Genomic DNA, 16,938 nt, shown 5'->3' with positions numbered 1-16,938 from the left:
CAATGGGGAATATTACTCACATGTTGTGTTCTTTAATTTTTAGGAAAACTTGAATGTATGTATTTTCTTCCAAAACAAGGACACCAAGCCCCTGTTAATGTAGGGCTGAAATAGCTCAGTTGGGAGAGCGTTAGACTGAAGATCTAAAGGTCCCTGATTCAATCCCGGATTTCAGCAATTTTGCTTCCTTATGCGTCCCTTGCCTTGGTTCTGATTTTCCGGTTGCACAATTTACTTTGAAATTATTTACCAAGCACCAGTGGATTGAATTTGAGAAACAACACAGAGTCATTTACAGCACAGAAGGTGGTCGTTTGGCCTATCACGTCCATGCTGGCTCTCCCCGGAGCAATCTAGTCAGTTCCAGTCACCAGCTCGGACCCTTTCCTCCTGCAAGTTTCTTTCCTTCAAGTATCCATCTAATTTCCTTTTCAAATCATTGATTGTCTCTGCTTCCACCACACTCGTGGGCCAAGACATGACTACCCACAACATAAAAAATTCCACCTCATCAAGGATGGGAAATACTGAAATCTTCTATATTTGCTTATTCTCTATTTCTATGAGAATAGACTGGCAGTCAACATGAAAGGAAACCCAAAAATCTTCGAGCAGCATGTAAATGATAAGTGGGTAGAAAGAGGTTGAGTCGGGCCTATGAGGGACAAAAAGCATATTTTAAGCTTAGAGGTGCAGGGCAATGTTAATCTACTTAATGAGTACTTTGTATCAGCGATCACTAAGGAAGTGGAATTTGACAAAATATCAGTCGAAGTGAAGAGAGTAGAGTCAATGGAGAGGGTACAAATTGAGAGAGGGAGGTACTAAAAAGGCTGGCTGTGCTTAGGGAAGATAAATCACCTGCTCCAGATGGCTCACATCCCAGGTTGCGAAAGGAAATGCGGATGCAGATAACGGAAGGGCTTGCTATAATCTTCCAATCTTCCCTGGATACGGGGGAGGTGCCAGAGGATGAAACAGTGGCAAATGCGACACCTTTATTCAAGAAAGGGTGTAAGGACAGTCCGGGTAACTACAGGCTAGTTAGATTAACAGCAGCGGTGGGTAAGGTTTTAGAAAGAATAATCAGGGTAAAAAATCAACAGTCACTTGGAGAGGTTCGAGTTAATTAAGGAGAGTGAGCATGGATTTATAAATGGGAGTTCATGCTTGACTAATCTAACTGCATTTTTTGATGAACTAACAGAGCAGCTTGATGAAGGGAATGCAGTGGATGTTGTTTATATGGATTTTAAGGAAGCGTTTGACAAGGTACCACATAAAAGGGCGGTTAACAAAATTGAGGTTCGTGGTATAGGAGGGTCAGTGTCCAATTGGATAGAAAATTGGTTGAAGGACAGAAAACAGCGAGTCTTATTAAATGGTTCTTTGTCAGACTGGAGGATAGTCGACAGTGTTGTTCCCCAAGGGTCAGTGCGAGAACCACTGCTTTTTTTGCTAAAGGTAAGTGACTTGGATCTTGGAATACAGAGTAGAATCTCAAAATATGCCGATGACACCAAACCTGGAGGAGCGGCAAACAGTGAAGATGATATGAACTGCCTGCAACAGGACAGTGATAGGCTAGCAGAATGGGCAGACAGGTGGCAGATGGAATTTAATAGTGACAAGTGTGAGGTGATGTATTTTGGCATAAGGAATAGGGAGAGGCAATATATACTTAATGGCACAGTTCTAAAGAGTGTACTGGAATAGAGGGACTTGGGGTTCATGTGCATCAATCTTTGAAGGAGGCAAGTCATATTGCGAGAGTGGTTCGCAAAGCATATGGGATCTTGGGCTTTATAAGTAGAGGCATTGAGTACAAAAGCAGGGAAGTTATGCTGAACCATTATAAAATTCTGGTTAGGCCCCAATTGGAGTGTTGCTTCCAGTTCTGCTCAGCAGACTTTAGAAAGAATGTGAGGGTCCTTGAGAGGACGCAGAGGTGATTTACCAGAATGGATCCAGGGATGGGGGATTTTAGTTACAAGGTTAGGTTGGAAAAGCTAGGATTATTCTGCCTTTCTCAAAGGAGATTGAGTGGAGAATTGATAGAGGTGTATAACACCTCTAGAGAACAGGCCATCCTGGACTGGGTATTGTGTAATGAGAAAGGATTAGTTAACAATCTTGTTGTGTGGGGTCCCTTGGGGAAGTGCGGCCATAATATGATAAAATTCTTCATTAAGATGGAGAGTGAGAGAGTTGATTCCGAGACTCGGGTCCTGAATCTAAACAAAGAAAACTATGAAGGTATGAGGTGGGAGTTGGCTATGATAGATTGGGGAACGTTACTTAAAGGGTTGACAGTGGATAGGCAATGGCTAGCATTTAAAGAGCGCATGGATGAATTACAACAATTGTTCATTCCTGTCTGTGCAAAAGTAAAACAGGAAGGGTGGCTCAACTGTGGCTTACAAAAGAAATTAAGGAAAGTATTAGATCCAAGGAGGAGAAATATAAAATGGCCAGAACAAGCAGCAAACCTGAAGATTGTGAGCAGTTTGGAATTTAGCAGAGGAGGACAAAAGGATTGATTAAGAAGGGGGAAATAGAGTATGAGAGTAAGCTAGCAGAGAACATAAAAACTGACTGTAAAAGCTTCTATAGATATGTGTAGAGAAAAAGATTAGTGAAGACAAATGTGGGCCCCTTACAGTCAGAAACGGGGGAATTTATAATGGGGAACAAAGAAATGGCAGACCAATTAAATACATACTTTGGATCTGACTTCACAAAGGAGGATACAAATTATCTCCCAGAAATGTTGGGGAACATAGGGTCTAGTGAGAAGGAGGAACTGTATGAAATCAGTATTAGTAGGGAATGTTTGGGAAATTGATGGGATTGAAGGCCGATAAATCCCCAGGGCCTGATAATCTACATCCCAGAGTACTTAAGGAAGTGGCCCTTGAAACAGCAGATGCATTTCTGGTCTTTTTTCAAAATTCTATCGACTCTGGAACAGTTCCAATGGATTGGACGGTAGTTAATGTAACTCCACTATTTTAAAAAAGAGGCAGAAAGAAAACAGCGAATTATATACCGGTTAGCCTGACATCAGTCGTGGGGAAAATGCTGGAGTCCATTATAAAAGATGTAATAGCAGAGTGCAATAATAACTCGTCTCCACTCCTAGTATTTCTAAATCCCACACATTCACTATAATGTGAACAATTATTTCCTGTTGTGTCTCTCTCAGATTTGTAAACTTCACTGTATTGGAGTGAGGTGACATCTACTGGCGGGAAGCAAGAACTGCAATCAAGCAGCAGAAACTCCACAGTCTGTCAGGGTTAAAGAAACATTGCAATGTGAGGAGACAGCGAAGTGGTTTGATTGGGTAGATGGAGACATGATTCCACTTCTGGTGGTGTCTGAAGCAAAGGCCAGAAATACAAAATTGTCATTAATAAAAGAAATGAGGAATTCATGAAAAATGTAGTAACGTAGTGAATGGTTAGAATGTGGATAGAATAGAAAGTGAGATTGGATGGACAGAAGCAGTCTGAAAGGATGGCTGAAACAAAAGGTGAGTGCCCTGAAACGTTAACTGTGTTTCTCACAGCACAGATGCTGCCAGAGCTGCTGAACATTTCCAGCACTTTCTGTTTTTATTTCAGCATTTGCAGGATGTTGCTTTGATCTGAAAAAAAATGGATGATTGGCTGGGGGGTTCCAGTGAAATTCCACAGCAGCTAATAAAGCCTGATTTGTCAGTGGCTCGTTGGTCTAGGGGTATGATTCTCGCTTAGGGAGTATGGTTAATTAACATGCGAGAGATCCCGGGTTCAAGTCCCGGATGAGCCCTGGCATTTTTAGATTAAGGTTATCTATTGGTTTCAGCCTTGCAGAAGGTGGAATTGACTGACATTCGGAGCTGGCTTGAGGACCAGACAACTGGATTCAAAGAGCTTGTCGACAAAATTGTCATGAACTAAATGTACAGATAGCCAAGTGGGAATATCAATTTGTTGCTGTAATTGTGACCTGAATCCAAAAACAACAGGACTGGGTTCTGGACTGGAATGGAATGGAATTCTTCAGTGTTTCTGTTGTTTGGCTTGCATTGACTCATCGATTTTCTTGTTTTTCACTTTGTCGATGCCTTTGAATAATTGTGGATCCTTCTTCAGGGTGTCTTCTTTCACCAGGTAGTTCTGACCTCTGATGATGTTGATTGTAATCAGCTTCAATTCGCTGATAGTTTTGGAAGTGAGCAGAATTCCTTTGCTTGAGTCTACAACATGGAACTCAGTCTGACATGTGGACCCATGGGAGGATTTGAATGCCACCCCTGCGTTGGAGTTGCATCCATCCAATAAGAGACCGTGTAGAAGTGACAGTTCTGTCAGTCGAATATGAGACTTTTAATGGCAGGGTTGTGAGTTTGAGTGCCATTCTGTTTTTCCCTTTTGTAAGGCTTCATGAGCAGAGAGTACAGGGAGTGTTTGAAATGAGCAAGTCTCGCTTTGATTCAGGACTCTTACCTCTCAGCAGCATCTCACGATGAAAGATTGAATTTGATCTCATTTCATTCTCAGCTCGGGGTCTGTGCGGCTCAGTGGCACTTCTGGCTGTCTCCTGCTTCACAATCCATCAGTACTGAGAAAGCAATGGGGAATATTACTCACATGTTGTGTTCTTTAATTTTTTGGAAATCTTGAATGTATGTATTTTCTTCCAAAAGAAGGACACCAAGCCTCTGTTAATGTAGGGCTGAAATAGCTCAGTTGGGAGAGCGTTAGACTGAAATTCTAAAGGTCGTTGGTTCAATCCCGGGTTTCAGCAATTTTGCTTCCTTAGGCGTCCCTTGCCTTGGTTCTGACTTTCCGGTTGCACAATTTACTTTGAAATTATTTACCAAGCACCAGTGGATTGAATTTGAGAAACAACACAGAGTCATTTACAGCACAGAAGGTGGTCTTTTGGCCTATCACGTCCATGCTGGCTCTCCCCGGAGCAATCTAGTCAGTTCCACTCACCAGCTCGGTCCCTTTCCTCCTGCAAGTTTCTTTCCTTCAAGTATCCATCTAATTTCCTTTTCAAATCATTGATTTTCTGTGCTTCCACCACACTCGTGGGCCAAGACATTACTACCCACAGCATAAAAAATTCCACCTCATCAAGGATGGGAAATACTTATATCTTCTACATTTGCTTATTCTCTATTTCTATGAGAATAGACTGACAGTCAACATGAAAGGAAACCCAAAAATCTTCGAGCAGCATGTAAATGATAAGTGAGTAGTAAGAGGTTGAGTCGGGCCTATGAGGGACAAAAAGGATAATATAAGCTTAGAGGTGCAGGGCAATGTTAATCTACTTAATGAGTACTTTGTATCAGTGATCACTAAGGAAGTGGAATTTGACAAAATATCAGTCGAAGTGAAGAGAGTAGAGTCAATGGAGAGGGTACAAATTGAGAGAGGGAGGTACTAAAAAGGCTGGCTGTGCTTAGGGAAGATAAATCACCTGGTCCGGATGGCTCACATCCCAGGTTGCGAAAGGAAATGCGGATGCAGATAACGAAAGGGCTTGCTATAATCTTCCAATCTTCCCTGGATACGGGGGAGGTGCCAGAGGATTAAACAGTGGCAAATGCGACACCCTTATTCAAGAAAGGGTGTAAGGACAGTCCGGGTAACTACAGGCTAGTTAGATTAACAGCAGCGGTGGGTAAGGTTTTAGAAAGAATAATCAGGGTAAAAAATCAACAGTCACTTGGAGAGGTTTGAGTTAATTAAGGAGAGTGAGCATGGATTTATAAATGGGAGTTCATGCTTGACTAATCTAACTGCATTTTTTGATGAACTAACAGAGCAGGTTGATGAAGGGAATGCAGTGGATGTTGTTTATATGGATTTTAAGGAAGCGTTTGACAAGGTACCACATAAAAGGGCGGTTAACAAAATTGAGGTTCGTGGTATAGGAGGGTCAGTGTCCAATTGGATAGAAAATTGGTTTAAGGACAGAAAACAGCGAGTCTTATTAAATGGTTCTTTGTCAGACTGGAGGATAGTCGACAGTGGTGTTCCCCAAGGGTCAGTGCTAGAACCACTGCTTTTTTTGCTCAAGGTAAGTGACTTGGATCTTGGAATACAGAGTAGAATCTCAAAATATGCCGATGACACCAAACCTGGAGGAGCGGCAAACAGTGAGGATGATATGAACTGCCTGCAACAGGACAGTGATGGGCTAGCAGAATGGGCAGACAGGTGGCAGATGGAATTTAATAGTGACAAGTGTGAGGTGATGTATTTTGGCATAAGGAATAGGGAGAGGCAATATATACTTAATGGCACAGTTCTAAAGAGTGTACTGGAATAGAGGGACTTGGGGTTCATGTGCATCAATCTTTGAAGGTGGCAAGACATATTGCGAGAGTGGTTCGCAAAGCATATGGGATCTTGGGCTTTATAAATAGAGGCATTGAGTACAAAAGCAGGGAAGTTATGCTGAACCATTATAAAACTCTGGTTAGGCCCCAATTGGAGTGTTGCTTCCAGTTCTGCTCAGCAGACTTTAGAAAGTATTTGAGGGTCCTTGAGAGGACGCAGAGGCGATTTACCAGAATGGATCAAGGGATGGGGGATTTTAGTTACAAGGTTAGGTTGGAAAAGCTAGGATTATTCTGCCTATATCAAAGGAGATTGAGTGGAGAATTGATAGAGGTGTATAACACCTCTAGAGAACAGGCCATCCTGGACTGGGTATTGTGTAATGAGAAAGGATTAGTTAACAATCTTGTTGTGTGGGGTCCCTTGGGGAAGTGCGGCCATAATATGATAAAATTCTTCATTAAGATGGAGAGTGAGAGAGTTGATTCCGAGACTCGGGTCCTGAATCTAAACAAAGGAAACTATGAAGGTATGAGGCGGGAGTTGGCTATGATAGATTGGGGAACGTTACTTAAAGGGTTGACAGTGGATAGGCAATGGCTAGCATTTAAAGAGCGCATGGATTAATTACAACAATTGTTCATTCCTGTCTGTGCAAAAGTAAAACAGGAAGGGTGGCTCAACTGTGGCTTACAAAAGAAATTAAGGAAAGTATTAGATCCAAGGAGGAGAAATATAAAATGGCCAGAACAAGCAGCAAACCTGAAGATTGTGAGCAGTTTGGAATTTAGCAGAGGAGGACAAAAGGATTGATTCAGAAGGGGGAAATAGAGTATGAGAGTAAGCTAGCAGAGAACATAAAAACTGACTGTAAAAGCTTCTATAGATATGTGTAGAGAAAAAGATTAGTGAAGACAAATGTGGGCCCCTTACAGTCAGAAACGGGGGAATTTATAATGGGAAACAAAGAAATGGCAGACCAATTAAATACATACTTTGGATCTGTCTTCACAAAGGAGGATACAAATTATCTCCCAGAAATGTTGGGGAACATAGGGTCTAGTGAGAAGGAGGAACTGTATGAAATCAGTATTAGTAGGGAATGTTTGGGAAATTGATGGGATTGAAGGCCGATAAATCCCCAGGGCCTGATAATCTACATCCCAGAGTACTTAAGGAAGTTGCCCTTGAAATAGCAGATGCATTTCTGGTCTTTTTTCAAAATTCTATCGACTCTGGAACAGTTCCAATGGATTGGACGGTAGTTAATGTAACTCCACTATTTAAAAAAAGAGGCAGAAAGAAAACAGCGAATTATATACCGGTTAGCCTGACATCAGTCGTGGGGAAAATGCTGGAGTCCATTATAAAAGATGTAATAGCAGAGTGCAATAATAACTCGTCTCCACTCCTAGTATTTCTAAATCCCACACATTCACTATAATGTGAACAATTATTTCCTGTTGTGTCTCTCTCAGATTTGTAAACTTCACTGTATTGGAGTGAGGTGACATCTACTGGCGGGAAGCAAGAACTGCAATCAAGCAGCAGAAACTCCACAGTCTGTCAGGGTTAAAGAAACATTGCAATGTGAGGAGACAGCGAAGTGGTTTGATTGGGTAGATGGAGACATGATTCCACTTCTGGTGGTGTCTGAAGCAAAGGCCAGAAATACAAAATTGTCATTAATAAAAGAAATGAGGAATTCATGAAAAATGTAGTAACGTAGTGAATGGTTAGAATGTGGATAGAATAGAAAGTGAGATTGGATGGACAGAAGCAGTCTGAAAGGATGGCTGAAACAAAAGGTGAGTGCCCTGAAACGTTAACTGTGTTTCTCACAGCACAGATGCTGCCAGAGCTGCTGAACATTTCCAGCACTTTCTGTTTTTATTTCAGCATTTGCAGGATGTTGCTTTGATCTGAAAAAAAATGGATGATTGGCTGGGGGGTTCCAGTGAAATTAAACAGCAGCTAATAAAGCCTGACTTGTCAGTGGCTTGTTGGTCTAGGGGTATGATTCTCGCTTACGGAGTATGGTTAATTAACATGCGAGAGATCCCGGGTTCAAGTCCCGGATGAGCCCTGGTCTGCTGGCATTTTTAGATTAAGGTTATCTATTGGTTTCAGCCTTGCAGAAGGTGGAATTGACTGACATTCGGAGCTGGCTTGAGGACCAGACAACTGGATTCAAAGAGCTTGTCGACAAAATTGTCATGAACTAAATGTACAGATAGCCAAGTGGGAATATAAAGTTGTTGCAGTAATTGTGACCTGAATCCAAAAACAACAGGACTGGGTTCTGGACTGGAATGGAATGGAATTCTTCAGTGTTTCTGTTGTTTGGCTTGCATTGACTCATCGATTTTCTTGTTTTTCACTTTGTCGATGCCTTTGAATAATTGTGGATCCTTCTTCAGGGTGTCTTCTTTCACCAGGTAGTTCTGACCTCTGATGATGTTGATTGTAATCAGCTTCAATTCGCTGATAGTTTTGGAAGTGAGCAGAATTCCTTTGCTTGAGTCTACAACATGGAACTCAGTCTGACATGTGGACCCATGGGAGGATTTGAATGCCACCCCTGCGTTGGAGTTGCATCCATCCAACAAGAGACCGAGTAGAAGTGACAGTTCTGTCAGTCGAATATGAGACTTTTAATGGCAGGGTTGTGAGTTTGAGTGCCATTCTGTTTTTCCCTTTTGTAAGGCTTCATGAGCAGAGAGTACAGGGAGTGTTTGAAATGAGCAAGTCTCGCTTTGATTCAGGACTCTTACCTCTCAGCAGCATCTCACGATGAAAGATTGAATTTGATCTCATTTCATTCTCAGCTCGGGGTCTGTGCGGCTCAGTGGCACTTCTGGCTGTCTCCTGCTTCACAATCCATCAGTACTGAGAAAGCAATGGGGAATATTACTCACATGTTGTGTTCTTTAATTTTTTGGAAATCTTGAATGTATGTATTTTCTTCCAAAAGAAGGACACCAAGCCCCTGTTAATGTAGGGCTGAAATAGCTCAGTTGGGAGAGCGTTAGACTGAAGATCTAAAGGTCGTTGGTTCAATCCCGGGTTTCAGCAATTTTGCTTCCTTAGGCGTCCCTTGCCTTGGTTCTGACTTTCCGGTTGCACAATTTCCTTTGAAATTATTTACCAAGCACCAGTGGATTGAATTTGAGAAACAACACAGAGTCATTTACAGCACCGAAGGTGGTCTTTTGGCCTATCACGTCCGTGCTGGCTCTCCCCGGAGCAATCTAGTCAGTTCCACTCACCAGCTCGGTCCCTTTCCTCCTGCAAGTTTCTTTCCTTCAAGTATCCATCTAATTTCCTTTTCAAATCATTGATTTTCTGTGCTTCCACCACACTCGTGGGCCAAGACATTACTACCCACAGCATAAAAAATTCCACCTCATCAAGGATGGGAAATACTTATATCTTCTACATTTGCTTATTCTCTATTTCTATGAGAATAGACTGACAGTCAACATGAAAGGAAACCCAAAAATCTTCGAGCAGCATGTAAATGATAAGTGGGTAGTAAGAGGTTGAGTCGGGCCTATGAGGGACAAAAAGGATAATATAAGCTTAGAGGTGCAGGGCAATGTTAATCTACTTAATGAGTACTTTGTATCAGTGATCACTAAGGAAGTGGAATTTGACAAAATATCAGACGAAGTGAAGAGAGTAGAGTCAATGGAGAGGGTACAAATTGAGAGAGGGAGGTACTAAAAAGGCTGGCTGTGCTTAGGGAAGATAAATCACCTGGTCCGGATGGCTCACATCCCAGGTTGCGAAAGGAAATGCGGATGCAGATAACGGAAGGGCTTGCTATAATCTTCCAATCTTCCCTGGATACGGGGGAGGTGCCAGAGGATTAAACAGTGGCAAATGCGACACCCTTATTCAAGAAAGGGTGTAAGGACAGTCCGGGTAACTACAGGCTAGTTAGATTAACAGCAGCGGTGGGTAAGGTTTTAGAAAGAATAATCAGGGTAAAAAATCAACAGTCACTTGGAGAGGTTTGAGTTAATTAAGGAGAGTGAGCATGGATTTATAAATGGGAGTTCATGCTTGACTAATCTAACTGCATTTTTTGATGAACTAACAGAGCAGGTTGATGAAGGGAATGCAGTGGATGTTGTTTATATGGATTTTAAGGAAGCGTTTGACAAGGTACCACATAAAAGGGCGGTTAACAAAATTGAGGTTCGTGGTATAGGAGGGTCAGTGTCCAATTGGATAGAAAATTGGTTTAAGGACAGAAAACAGCGAGTCTTATTAAATGGTTCTTTGTCAGACTGGAGGATAGTCGACAGTGGTGTTCCCCAAGGGTCAGTGCTAGAACCACTGCTTTTTTTGCTCAAGGTAAGTGACTTGGATCTTGGAATACAGAGTAGAATCTCAAAATATGCCGATGACACCAAACCTGGAGGAGCGGCAAACAGTGAGGATGATATGAACTGCCTGCAACAGGACAGTGATGGGCTAGCAGAATGGGCAGACAGGTGGCAGATGGAATTTAATAGTGACAAGTGTGAGGTGATGTATTTTGGCATAAGGAATAGGGAGAGGCAATATATACTTAATGGCACAGTTCTAAAGAGTGTACTGGAATAGAGGGACTTGGGGTTCATGTGCATCAATCTTTGAAGGTGGCAAGACATATTGCGAGAGTGGTTCGCAAAGCATATGGGATCTTGGGCTTTATAAATAGAGACATTGAGTACAAAAGCAGGGAAGTTATGCTGAACCATTATAAAACTCTGGTTAGGCCCCAATTGGAGTGTTGCTTCCAGTTCTGCTCAGCAGACTTTAGAAAGAATGTGAGGGTCCTTGAGAGGACGCAGAGGCGATTTACCAGAATGGATCAAGGGATGGGGGATTTTAGTTACAAGGTTAGGTTGGAAAAGCTAGGATTATTCTGCCTATATCAAAGGAGATTGAGTGGAGAATTGATAGAGGTGTATAACACCTCTAGAGAACAGGCCATCCTGGACTGGGTATTGTGTAATGAGAAAGGATTAGTTAACAATCTTGTTGTGTGGGGTCCCTTGGGGAAGTGCGGCCATAATATGATAAAATTCTTCATTAAGATGGAGAGTGAGAGAGTTGATTCCGAGACTCGGGTCCTGAATCTAAACAAAGGAAACTATGAAGGTATGAGGCGGGAGTTGGCTATGATAGATTGGGGAACGTTACTTAAAGGGTTGACAGTGGATAGGCAATGGCTAGCATTTAAAGAGCGCATGGATTAATTACAACAATTGTTCATTCCTGTCTGTGCAAAAGTAAAACAGGAAGGGTGGCTCAACTGTGGCTTACAAAAGAAATTAAGGAAAGTATTAGATCCAAGGAGGAGAAATATAAAATGGCCAGAACAAGCAGCAAACCTGAAGATTGTGAGCAGTTTGGAATTTAGCAGAGGAGGACAAAAGGATTGATTAAGAAGGGGGAAATAGAGTATGAGAGTAAGCTAGCAGAGAACATAAAAACTGACTGTAAAAGCTTCTATAGATATGTGTAGAGAAAAAGATTAGTGAAGACAAATGTGGGCCCCTTACAGTCAGAAACGGGGGAATTTATAATGGGAAACAAAGAAATGGCAGACCAATTAAATACATACTTTGGATCTGTCTTCACAAAGGAGGATACAAATTATCTCCCAGAAATGTTGGGGAACATAGGGTCTAGTGAGAAGGAGGAACTGTATGAAATCAGTATTAGTAGGGAATGTTTGGGAAATTGATGGGATTGAAGGCCGATAAATCCCCAGGGCCTGATAATCTACATCCCAGAGTACTTAAGGAAGTGGCCCTTGAAACAGCAGATGCATTTCTGGTCTTTTTTCAAAATTCTATCGACTCTGGAACAGTTCCAATGGATTGGACGGTAGTTAATGTAACTCCACTATTTTAAAAAAGAGGCAGAAAGAAAACAGCGAATTATATACCGGTTAGCCTGACATCAGTCGTGGGGAAAATGCTGGAGTCCATTATAAAAGATGTAATAGCAGAGTGCAATAATAACTCGTCTCCACTCCTAGTATTTCTAAATCCCACACATTCACTATAATGTGAACAATTATTTCCTGTTGTGTCTCTCTCAGATTTGTAAACTTCACTGTATTGGAGTGAGGTGACATCTACTGGCGGGAAGCAAGAACTGCAATCAAGCAGCAGAAACTCCACAGTCTGTCAGGGTTAAAGAAACATTGCAATGTGAGGAGACAGCGAAGTGGTTTGATTGGGTAGATGGAGACATGATTCCACTTCTGGTGGTGTCTGAAGCAAAGGCCAGAAATACAAAATTGTCATTAATAAAAGAAATGAGGAATTCATGAAAAATGTAGTAACGTAGTGAATGGTTAGAATGTGGATAGAATAGAAAGTGAGATTGGATGGACAGAAGCAGTCTGAAAGGATGGCTGAAACAAAAGGTGAGTGCCCTGAAACGTTAACTGTGTTTCTCACAGCACAGATGCTGCCAGAGCTGCTGAACATTTCCAGCACTTTCTGTTTTTATTTCAGCATTTGCAGGATGTTGCTTTGATCTGAAAAAAAATGGATGATTGGCTGGGGGGTTCCAGTGAAATTCCACAGCAGCTAATAAAGCCTGATTTGTCAGTGGCTCGTTGGTCTAGGGGTATGATTTTCGCTTCGGGAGTATGGTTAATTAACATGTGAGAAATCCCGGGTTCAAATCCCGGACGAGCCCTGGTCTGCTGGCATTTTTAGATTAAGGTTATCTATTGGTTTCAGCCTTGCAGAAGGTGGAATTGTCTTCCATACGGAGCTGGCTTGAGGACCAGACAACTGGATTCAAAGAGCTTGTCGACAAAATTGTAATTAACTAAATGTACAGATAACCAACTGGGAATATAAAGTTGTTGCAGTAATTGAGAACTGACTCCAAAAACATCTGGACTGGAATGAAATGGAATTCTTCAGTGTTTCTGTTGTTTGGCTTGCATTGACTCATTGATTTTCTTGTTTTTCACTTTTTCGATGCCTTTGAATAATTGTGGATCCTTCTTCAGGGTGTCTTCTTTCACCAGGTAGTTCTGACCTCTGATGATGTTGATCGTAATCAGCTTCAATTCGCTGATAGTTTTGGAAGTGAGCAGATTTCCTTTGCTTGAGTCTACAACATGTAACTCAGTCTGACATGTGGACCCACGGGAGGATTTGAATGCCACCCCTGCGTTGGAGTTGCATCCATCCAATAAGAGACCGAGTAGAAGTGACAGTTCTGTCAGTCGAACATGAGACTTTTAATGGCAGGGTTGTGAGTTTGAGTGCCATTCTGTTTTTCCCTTTTTTAAGGCTTCATGAGCAGAGAGTACAGGGAGTGTTTGAAATGAGCAAGTCTCACTTTGATTCAGGACTCTTACCTCTCAGCAGCATCTCACTATGAAAGATTGAATTTGATCTCATTTCATTCTCAGCTCGGGGTCTGTGTGGCTCAGTGGCACTTCTGGCTGTCTCCCGCTTCACAATCCATCAGTACTGAGAAAGCAATGGGGAATATTACTCACATGTTGTGTTCTTTAATTTTTTGGAAAACTTGAATGTTTGTATTTTCTTCCAAAACAAGGACACCAAACCACTGTTAATGTAGGGCTGAAATAGCTCAGTTGGGCGAGCATTAAACTGAAGATCTAATGGTCCCGGGTTTCAGCAATTTTGCTTCCTTATGCGTCCCTTGCCTTGGTTCTGATTTTCCAGTTGCACAATTTACTTTGAAATTATTTACCAAGCACCAGTGAATTGAATTTGAGAAACAACACAGAGTCATTTACAGCACAGAAGGTGGTCGTTTGGCCTATCACGTCCATGCTGGCTCTCCCCGGAGCAATCTAGTCAGTTCCACTCACCAGCTCGATCCCTTTCCTCCTGCAAGTTTCTTTCCTTCAAGTATCCATCCAATTTCCTTTTCAAATCATTGATTGTCTCTGCTTCCACCACACTCGTGGGCCAAGTCATTACCACCCACAACATAAAAAAGTTCCACCTCATCAAGGATGGGAAATACTTACATCTTCTATATTTGCTTATTCTCTATTTCTATGAGAATAGACTGGCAGTCAACATGAAAGGAAACCCAAAAATCTTCGAGCAGCATGTAAATGATAAGTGGGTAGTAAGAGGTTGAGTCGGGCCTATTAGGGACAAAGGATAATATATGCTTAGAGGTGCAGGGCAATGTTAATCTACTTAATGAGTACTTTGTATCAGTGATCACTAAGGAAGTGGAATTGGACAAAATATCAGTTGAAGTGAAGAAAGTAGAGGCAATGGAGAGAGTACAAATTAGGAGAGGGAGGTACTAAAAAGGCTGGCTGTGCTTAGGGAAGATAAATCACCTGGTCCGGATGGCTCACATCCCAGGTTGCGAAAGGAAATGCGGATGCAGATAACGGAAGGGCTTGCTATAATCTTCCAATCTTCCCTGGATACGGGGGAGGCGCCAGAGGAGTAAACAGTGGCAAATGCGATGCCCTTATTCAAGAAAGGGTGTAAGGACAGTCCGGGTAACTACAGGCCGGTTAGATTAACAGCAGTGGTGGGTAAGGTTTTAGAAAGAATAATCAGGGTAAAAAATCAACAGTCACTTGGAGAGGTTTGAGTTAATTAAGTAGAGTGAGCATGGATTTATAAATGGGAGTTCATGCTTGACTAATCTAACTGCATTTTTTGATGAACTAACAGAGCAGCTTGATGAAGGGAATGCAGTGGATGTTGTTTATATGGATTTTAAGGAAGCGTTTGACAAGGTACCACATAAAAGGGTGGTTTACAAAATTGAGGTTCGTGGTATAGGAGGGTCAGTGTCCAATTGGATAGAAAATTGGTTTAAGGACAGAAAACAGGGAGTCTTATGAAATGATTCTTTGTCAGACTGGAGGATAGTCGACAGAGGTGTTCCCCAAGGGTCAGTGCTAGAACCACTGCTTTTTTTGCTAAAGATAAATGACTTGGATCTTGGAATATTGAGTAGAATCTCAAAATATCCCGATGACAACAAACTTGGAGGAGTGGCAAACAGTGAGGATGATATGAACTGCCTGCAACAGGACAATGATAGGCGAGCAGAATGGGCAGACAGGTGGCAGATGGAATTTAATAGTGACTAGTGTGAGGTGATGTATTTTGGCATAAGGAATAGGGAGAGGCAATATTTACTTAATGGCACAGTTCTAAAGAGTGTGTTGGAATAGAGGGACTTGGGGTTCATGTGCATCAATCTTTGAAGGTGGCAAGACATATTGCGAGAGTGGTTCGCAAAGCATATGGGATCTTGGGCTTTATAAATAGAGGCATTGAGTACAAAAGCAGGGAAGTTATGCTGAACCATTATAAAGCTCTGGTTAGGCCCCAGTTGGCGTGTTGCTTCCAGTTTTGCTTACCACACTTAAGAAAGCATGTGAGGGTCCTTGAGAGGATGCAGAGGAAATTCACCAGAATGGATCCAGGGATGGAGGATTTTAGTCACAAGTGTAGGTTGGAAAAGCTAGGGCTGTTCTGCCTGTATCAAAGGAGAGTGAGGGGAGAATTGATGGATGTGTTTTAGGCTATGACAGTTTTAAATAAGTTGGCAAGGAAACATTGTTCCCGTTAACTATTGGTACAAGGACTAGGGGACACAGATTGAAGGTTTTGGACAGGAGGTACAGGGGGAATGTGCGCAAGAACTTTTTTACACTGATTGGTGATGATCTGTAACTCGCTGCCCACGAGGGCGGTGGAAATGGAGACAATCGAGGATTACAAAAGGAATCTGAATGGGCACTTGAAGGAAATAATTTTACAGGGCTATGGGGATCGAGCAGACAAGTAATAACTCGTCTCCACTCCTAGTATTTCGAAATCCCACACATTCAATATAATGTGAACAATTCTTTCCTGTTGTGTCTCTCTCAGATTTGTAAACTTCACTGTATTGGAGTGAAGTGACATCTACTGGCAAGAAACAAGAACTGCCGTGATGAGATCAGCCATGATTGTATTGAATGGCAGAGCAGGCTCGAGGGGCTGACTTGCCGACTCCGGCTCCTCGTTCTTATGTTCATAGAATCATACAGCACAGAAGAAGACCATTCGGCCCCATTGTGCCTCTGCTGACTCTCTGACAAAAAGATGCAATTAGTCCAACCCCCTGCCTATTTCCCCATAATCCTGGAGAATTTCACTTTGAAATATTTGTCCAATTCCTTTATGAAAGTTATAATTGAATCTGTTTCCACCACCCTGTCAGACAATTCATTCCAAATCCGAATCAGTTACTGGGTAAAAAGATCTCTCCTCACCTCCCCTTGACATTTTTGGCCAATTATTTTAAATCTGTGTCCTCTGGTTACTGACCCCCAGGACAGTGGAAACAGTTTCTCCCTCTCTACCCTATGAAAATCCTTCATGATTCTGAACACCTCTATTAAATCTTCCCTTAACCTTCTCTACTCTGAAGAGAACAACCCCAGCTTCACCAGCCTGTCCAGAGAACTGAAACCCCTCATCTCTGGTATCATTCTAGTAAATCTCCTCCGAACTGTCTCAGAAGCTTTGATGTCCTTTCTAAAGCCTGGTGCCCAGAACTGGAC

General features: G+C 42.1%; 3 non-coding genes across 3 annotated transcripts; all 3 read left to right on the top strand.

Moving 5' to 3' along the window:
* Nucleotides 1-3,724: 3,724 nt before the first annotated feature.
* On the top strand, nt 3,725-3,813 carry trnap-agg (transfer RNA proline (anticodon AGG)). The gene is given in 2 exon segments: nt 3,725-3,760; nt 3,778-3,813. It is a non-coding gene; the product is annotated as a tRNA-Pro (tRNA).
* A 908-nt stretch (nt 3,814-4,721) lies between these two features.
* On the top strand, nt 4,722-4,794 carry trnaf-gaa (transfer RNA phenylalanine (anticodon GAA)). The gene has a single exon. It is a non-coding gene; the product is annotated as a tRNA-Phe (tRNA).
* Nucleotides 4,795-9,346: 4,552 nt separating this feature from the next.
* On the top strand, nt 9,347-9,419 carry trnaf-gaa (transfer RNA phenylalanine (anticodon GAA)). The gene has a single exon. It is a non-coding gene; the product is annotated as a tRNA-Phe (tRNA).
* Nucleotides 9,420-16,938: the final 7,519 nt, after the last annotated feature.

Source organism: Heterodontus francisci, chromosome 35 (assembly GCF_036365525.1).
Source record: "Heterodontus francisci isolate sHetFra1 chromosome 35, sHetFra1.hap1, whole genome shotgun sequence".
Taxonomy (NCBI): domain Eukaryota; kingdom Metazoa; phylum Chordata; class Chondrichthyes; order Heterodontiformes; family Heterodontidae; genus Heterodontus; species Heterodontus francisci.
The sequence above is the reverse complement of the archived record's forward strand: the minus strand, read 5'-3'. Positions and strand labels throughout refer to the sequence as shown.